This window comes from Phoca vitulina, unplaced genomic scaffold (assembly GCF_004348235.1).
Source record: "Phoca vitulina isolate PV1807 unplaced genomic scaffold, GSC_HSeal_1.0 scaffold90, whole genome shotgun sequence".
Classification (NCBI taxonomy): domain Eukaryota; kingdom Metazoa; phylum Chordata; class Mammalia; order Carnivora; family Phocidae; genus Phoca; species Phoca vitulina.
This window is the reverse complement of record NW_022589793.1, coordinates 1,915,089-1,923,030: the sequence shown is the minus strand read 5'-3', so window position 1 is coordinate 1,923,030 and position 7,942 is coordinate 1,915,089.

Below are 7,942 nucleotides of genomic sequence, written 5' to 3'. Positions count from 1 at the left end.
TGTATAGCAAGACCAATTAAGATAAGCAGAATTGCCTAGCCAGCCCCCCAGTTGATCCCAGGCACCCCAGTCATGCAATTGCTGTGGCGATTGAAAATGGATACGGCTTCACTCAAAAAGAAGCCTTGAAAGACCCTGCATTTCAAGACTATTGGGACTAGTGAGAGGCTCAGCAGCAAGCCACTGATAGCTTGATAGCTTGATAGCTTCCAAGCTCAGAACCTAGGAAATGCAACCACCAGGGGCCAAGTTCAGAGAACATTAAAATCACTTACATTCAACATCAGCTGCTCTTTCCTCAGTGCTACTGGAATCCTGTGACTGGAATTAGTCTTGGTGAAGTCATTTGGTTTCAAGTAACAGAAACCAACTCAAATTAGTATAAGCAAAATCAAAACCCCTCTCAGCCTCAGTGGATCCCTAGGAAGAATTTGACTGGCTACCAGATTTGCAATAACTAGCTTCTTTGGGTAAGGTGTTTTCATCCCTGGTCCATTCAGGATAGAAACACATAAACAAATATGGCCGTAGAGGTCCACCACTATAGGTAGATGGGCATTTCTCTAAGAATGTGGTGAGAGTGAGTGAGAAAGGAACCAACACATCCGTTTGTTGCCAATAGTACCACTTCCAAGCCACTTAGGAAAAATCAATATGAAATGAGACTTACACTGTCCCCTAAGTACACAGACTTTTTGCCAAAAGCAATGGTGTGGCAGTCATGTTTTCTTTTTTTCTCTTTTTTTCTACTAACATCTATTCCCTCTTTTTCTGGAGACACCTCTGTGTTTCCTTTGGAGAATCATTCATCCACCTTTCTCAGTCCATGTGGTTTGAGTTGGGGTGATCCCACTTCTAGCTCTAGGTCTAGCCAATCAGCTTATTACATCACTCAGGTCTTAGTGTTTTGTTCAGGAATAGGCCTGAGCCCCAATTAAATCAAATGAAAGTCAAACCCACCCAGGATGTTTTCTGGAAGATTGCAAAGAGAACTTATCTTTTGGCAGGGGGGCTACTATCAGAAAGGACTGTGTGATCCAAGAGCTGTGGGGAGTATCACATGGGGCTTGGGAGTGAAGCCAACACAAAGGAAAACAGAGCTGAGAGATGGAAAGAGTTCCAGCCCTAATGATAAAATGTCTCTGGATGCACAACTACCTTAAGCTGGGTCTATGTCCCAAACTTTTTAGTCATTTGGGCTAATAAATTTGCTATTATGCTTATGACATTTTGAGTTCAATTTCTTTCACTGGAAGCCAAAAGACTCCCAAATAATATAGAGGATAAAAGTCCTATCTTCTCACTTGAATGGAGTGATGCCATTTTGTTTCTTTTCTTTTTTAAGATTTATTTATTTATTTTAGAGAGAGAGTGAGCATGTGGGTGGGGGAGGGGCAAAGGGAGAGAGAGAGAAGCACTCACCCCGCTGAGTGCAGAGCCTGATACAGGGTTTGATCTCACGACCCTAAGATCATGACCTGAGCTGAAATCAAGAGTCAGATGCTCAACCAACTGAGCCACCCAGATGCCCTGCCATTTTTGTTTCTTAAAGTGAGTGTATCCCATATCCAGTCCCAGATGAAGGATCTACAAATCTTCTGGGGAACATTTTTCTATGCTAGATGACACCAGTGAGAACCCTGTGCTACTAAAAGGGAAAAAGGGAATTTGAATTCTGATAAGAAAATAGACTGTCCTTGATCCTAGACCTCTTTAGCTATATCAGTAAGGCCCAAAGTTCACCAAATTACCTCCACAGAGCCTACAGCATGATGTGAATCAGGTGTAGAGTCAGTGGTACTCAAACCTCCAGGCTCATATGTATACTATGTAATAGGATGGTAGGATTCCGGGACTTCTATGACTTGCTGGGCTAACGAGGAGTGGTGGCATAATAAAAGTCATTCTTATTTATTAATCAAACCCTAGTTTCCAATGACCAAGGTAATATTTCTGTGTGTAGTCTTAGCCAGGGGCGATAACATTAATTGTTGCAATATTAGAGAAATGCAAATTTGGTTACATCCATTTTCTAGGACAATTTTTTTCTCCAAAGAAACTCCACACTTTCTTCCTTCTTCTGACAAAAGTTAGCCTCATTTTCCTAGTGTAAAAAAAAAAAATTCTTTCATCAGAATCAGATTCTTTAAAGATCAAGAAACATACACAGATAACCTATAATAATGGGGGAAGGGTGTTGAAAGCACACAGATGACTATCACAGGGGAGTTCTTGATGAAATCTGTTTATCTTATATATGTGGAATCCATTCCACTTTCTACTGGCAACAGAGCCTACATTTTCTTTTGGGGAAACATCAATTCCTACCTTAGTCTCTGTGATACTGGTAGGAACTCTAACCTCAATACCAATCATAACATTTCTCTCTCTGGACACATTTGGTTCAGGGAAGGGCGTGCTTCCCAAGCCAGCCAATGAAAACCTTCCCCCTGGAGAGAGTTTAGTCAGCATTTTGGCCACCAGATAAAAAGTCTTGCGGGAAGCTGCCTTTGTATGATCAGCACCGCGGACAGCAGTGCTCCTTTATGCACGAGGTCTCCACTGGGATGTTGCTCTCCCAAATACTACTTGCAGCTTTGAGATGGATATAATAAGAATGAAATAGTGAAAGTGACCTCCTTCAATCAGGTTATTCAGTTGGTATGGGTGAGAGATGTCACCGTCAGATTGCCTTTAAAACCAGAAATGTCCAGTTGATTCTTGATGTTTGTCCTTGTGATAGTTACGTTCTATAAAATTGCCACAAACATTGAATTAACAGATATTGAACTATCACTCCTAAGCAAAATATAGAGTTAGGTTCTTGCAAGTTTTTGATCATAACATATTCATCAACTGATCAATAAATAACTTTTTAAAATGTGTGTTTCTGTTTAAAGATACCTTATTTAGGGCCTTCTGGGTGGCTCTGACTCTGATTTCAGCTCAGGTCATGATCTCAGGGTCATGGGATAGAGCCCCATGATGGGCTCCTCACTGAACATGAGCCTGCCTAAGATTCTCTCTCTCCCTGTGCCCCTCCCCCCACTTGCATGCGCTTGGGTGCTCTCTAAGAAAAAAAAAATTAAATTTTAAAAAATAAAGATACCTTATTTAATATACATGATTGAATAATCAACATTGAACTCATGGCCAATGGCACTATAACTCATGCATAAATGAAACTTATCTAACTCATATATTTTCTCTGAAAGGCATATCATAGCTTTTTTGTGCTTACAAATACTGGGCAGCATGTCAACGCTATGCTCAGATGCTGTTTTAAACAGCAACATCACCAACAAAAGGCATGAAAATGTGAAAAACTGGGCACTAAATAGGCTGCAAAAAGAACACTTGTTTACAGCATGAGAGCTCAAACAAGCAGGCAGAGAAGATGGACATCCCAGCTCAAGAAAAAGAAAGAAAATGTGCCCTTTCTCTGCCTTTTTCTTCTATTCCGGTTTTCAGTAGATTAGATGGTGCCTACCCACATTGATGAGGATGATCTTTACTCATTCCACCAAATCAAATGCTAATCTATTCCAGAAACACTTTCACAGAAGTACTCAGAAATAACGTTTTCCCAGCTATATGGGCTTCCCTTACCCCAGTTAAGTTGACACATAAAATTAACCATCATTCCAAGTCTCAGGATACAAAAGATACTCAGAGGTTATAGAAGCCAAATCCCATATGGCCCTACATAATTCAGTTTACTCTTCCTTTTCTTGTGTCTCAGGGTGGATGATTAGGTTATCGACTTGAGACTTTTCTTCTTTCTTTATTCTTTTATTTTTAAAATTTTTTTTCTTTTTAAGTAGGCTCCACGCCCAGCCTGGAGCCCAACACAGGGCTTGAACTCATGACCCTGAGATCGAGACCTGAGCTGAAATCAAGACTCAGATGCTTAACCGACTAAGCTACCCAGGCACCTCTCTTCTTCCTTTCTTTCTTTTTTCTTTTTAAAGATTTTATTTATTTATTTGACGGAGAGAGAGAGAGAGCACAAGCAGGGGGAGCAGTAAAAGGAGAGGGAGAAGCAGGCTCCCCGCCAAGCAGGAAGCCAGATGCGGGCACGATCCCAGGACCCTGGGATCATAAGCTGAAGGCAGACGCTTAACCATCTGAGCCACCCAGGTGCCCCGCCCCTCTTCTTTCTTAATATGGATATTTTCAGAAATTTCCCTCTAAAAACTGCTTGAGCTACATCCCATAAAATTTTGATATGTTGAATCTTCATTTTCATTCATCTCAAAGTATTTTCCTTGCTTTTTTTTTTTCATTTCAAAATATTTTCTAATTTCCTTGGGGTTTCTTCTTTTACCATTGGTTAGTTGGGAGTATTTTCCTTAAAGTCCACATATTGGTGAATTCCCCACATTTCTTTCTGTTACTGATTTCTGATTTCCTTCAACTGTGGTCAGAAAATGTACAATGTATCATTTCAACCCTTTAAACATATTGGGAGTTGTTTTATGCCCTGTCATGTGGTCTATCCTGGAGCCCTACAGGATTGAGTGCCGCTAAACTGGCTACCATTCTAACCCTCATATCCTATACTTGCCCTTCACTTACTTGCCCCATGCCAACCTCCTTGCTATTTCTCAAACACTCCCGGGCATGTTCCCATCTCAAGATCTTTGCATTGTAATTCCTTCTGCCTGGAACGCTCCTTTTCCTAATTTTTTCCTAGCTCACTATTTCATCTCCTTCAGATCTTCGCTCAAAAGTTGCCTTCCCAGCAAGACTTTGATGATCACTCTATTTAATTTGCAACCTCCAATGTTCTGTTCCCCTTTCCTGCTTTATTTTTCTCCGCATCAACTTTCATCAGTTACGCTGTGTATGTTACTTGTTTGTGTCTTTCTCCATTAGGATGTAAGCTCCTAAGAGCAGGTATTTTTGCTTGATTTATTTACTACTTTATCTCTAGCATACAGAACAGTGCCTATCACATAATAGAAGCTCAATATGTATTTTAGGAATAAATGAGTGAGTAAAATAATACAATCAGTTCTAATTTGGGTTATGGTTGACTCCCCTGCCTCTAGAAGGCTATGCCTGGGGAGAACAAGGTTGTTTCAGGCAGGGGAAATGCCCAGCTAACTGCAGACTGGACAGTTGAATGGGCCAATGAGACAGGTCTGTTAGCATTGGCAGAAATAGAAGAATGAGTGTTTAATGTTATTATTCTTTCAGCTTTTCTCTATGTTTGAAAATTTTCACAATAAAAGGTTTAGAAAATAAGAAGTAGAGTAGTTAGTGATGTGCTCATTGATATAATATGGACATGTTTTTTTCATCTACCAATGAAATGGATGATCTTGGGGCACCTGGGTTGCTCAGTCGGTTGGGCGTCTGGCTCTTGGTCTCGGCTCAGGTCTTGATCTCAGGGTCATGGGTTCTGGCCTTTTGGATTAAGGGTCCACTGTAAGTGACTTCACTTAAACTGAATCACCTCTTTATTTATTTTTTAAAGATTTATTTATTTGAGAGAGTGAGTGGGGGAGGGGTAGAAGGCGAGAGAGAGAATCCTGAAGCAGACTTCCTGGTGAGCAGGGAGCATGACACGCTGGGCTGGATCCTAGGACCCTGAGATCTTGACCTGAGCAGAAATCAAGAGTCGGATGCCTAACCACTGGAGCCACCCAGGTGCCCCCGAATCACCTCTTTAAAGACTACCTCCAAATATAGTCACATTCTCAAGTACTGAGGGTTAGGACTTATGAATTTGGTGGGGGGACAAAATCCAGCCCATAACACTGACATATTCAAGATGCTACAAATTGGTTTGCTTGTTATTTTCTTCCTCTCTGTAAATATTTGATATTATATTTTCAGTTCTGTTCTATCTTTACCTGATTTCCAGCTTTTGAAATTTCTTGACATCTCTCTGCTGGATTAGCTGTTACTAACTTGCCAGCCTTACCTCCCTCTTCTATAGTCCCCTTGGCATCACAGGGAGGAAGCCTAGAATTACACTTCTAAGAATCTCTTTCTTAGTGTTTGCTAGTATGAGGTACCCATAAAGAATTTGGAAGATAAAAGAGACATTGTTATTTTCTGGTTTCAGTTGTAGGCAGACAGAGGAGCAAACAGCTGGGCCTGAAGTTCTCATTAGCTTCCAGGCATGTTACTGTAGGTCATTTCTTTTAATCCTGTGGGTAGGTGAGAAGACAGTGGGTCCTCCCAGAGCTCTTGAGCAGGGCTTGGATTTAGGTGAGGTAAGTGAGGCAGGGTCGTCCAAGGGTAGGGTCAGTGTCTGTTTTTATTTAAAAACTTGACATTTTGTTCATCATGGATTTTTTTCCATAAGTTTTCTTTTCTAAATATTGCATTAAAATGGGTTCTTCATTTGGATAAGTGAATTGGGAAAGTTTGTTTATGTGTCAACTCAACTGGGCTCTGGGATGCCCAGATAGCTGGGAAAACATTATTTCTGGATGTGTCTGTGAGGGTGTTTCTGGAAGAGATTTGAACTGGCAGACTAAGTAAAGAAGATCACCCTCACCAATGCAGGTGAGCATCATCCAATCCACTGAGGGCCTGAATAGAGTGACAATGCAGAGGAAGAGTGAATTTGATTTTTTTTTTTTTTAACTTGAGCTAGGACATTCGTCTTCTCCTGGCCCTGGACATTGGCACTCTTGGTTCTTGGTCTTGCAGACTCAGACTGGGAGTGACACCATTGGCCCTGTGATTCTGAGGCCTTTGGACTGAATTATATCACCAGCTTTCCTGATTGTCTAGCTTGCAAACAGCAGATTGTGGGACTTCTCAGCCTCCATAACCACATGAGCCAATTCCTAGAGTAAATCTCCTTTCATATCTGTATGTATCTATATATCTCTATATATCTATTCCATTGGTTTGTTTCTCCGGAGAACCCTAATACATAGTGCCTTGGTGCTCTCTTAAAGTCTGTGTCTAAGGCAACTGCCTCACTTGCCTTGCCCCATCCCTGGTCTTGTCCTTGGGGAGGCACAGAGCTTCCAGGTTGCTCCTGGGCTTCACTCACTTTGGTGATGCAGGCTGAGATGGGTGATAGTGGCTTGCTTGCCCTGCATTCCCCAGCCTTCCAAGGATGGAGTAAGCCTCAGCGTCCCCCTTCCTACCCAAAATACAGAGTGGTTTCTGTTCTGATGGAACCTTGATTCATACAACCTTTCATCAACTGTATTCACTTTTTTTCTGATCTCTTTTGTGGATTTACATCTGTTTTATTCTTTTACTCTCATCTGAGTAATGTTTTGGTATGGAGCAGAGGAAGATTTATATGTTTAATCTGCACATTTTTCTAGAAATCCCTCTCTCCTCAAATTCCCAGAGTTCTGAATCATTTGAACAATTATTCATCACCCATTGCATCATATCGAATTATAACTGATCACATCTTCTCCATTTTTGTGCAAAATTTAAATCTTCAGTACTCCTCCTCATGTCCACAGCGTCCTACATTATCTGACCTCTTCCCCTCCTCCTCATGTCCACAGCGTCCTACATTATCTGACCTCTTCCCCTCCTCCTCAATGGCATCTTTGGCCAGTTTCTGCTTTGCTCAATTTGTTGCAGCCACCCTGACCTCCTGCTCTTCTTCGAACATGCCAAACTCATCTTCAACTCAAAGAGTTTTTGCACTACCTCCTCCTTCCATCTGGAACGGTCTTCCCCAGATTTGTCCCCTTGCTTCATTCACTTCTCTGTTCAAATGTCCCTCCTCAGAGAGGCTTTCAATGCTCTATGTGAAAGAGTCTCTCCCCTTACTCCCCATATCCTTCCTAGGTTTTAGTTTCATTCAAAGCAATGATCAGTAGCTGAGATTACATAAGATATTTGTTTATTTGCTTATTTTCCCTCTGGAATGGAAAACATTTTGTATTTTCACTGCTGCATCCCCAGAATCTTGAACAGGTGCCTACCACATAGTGAGCACTCTAAT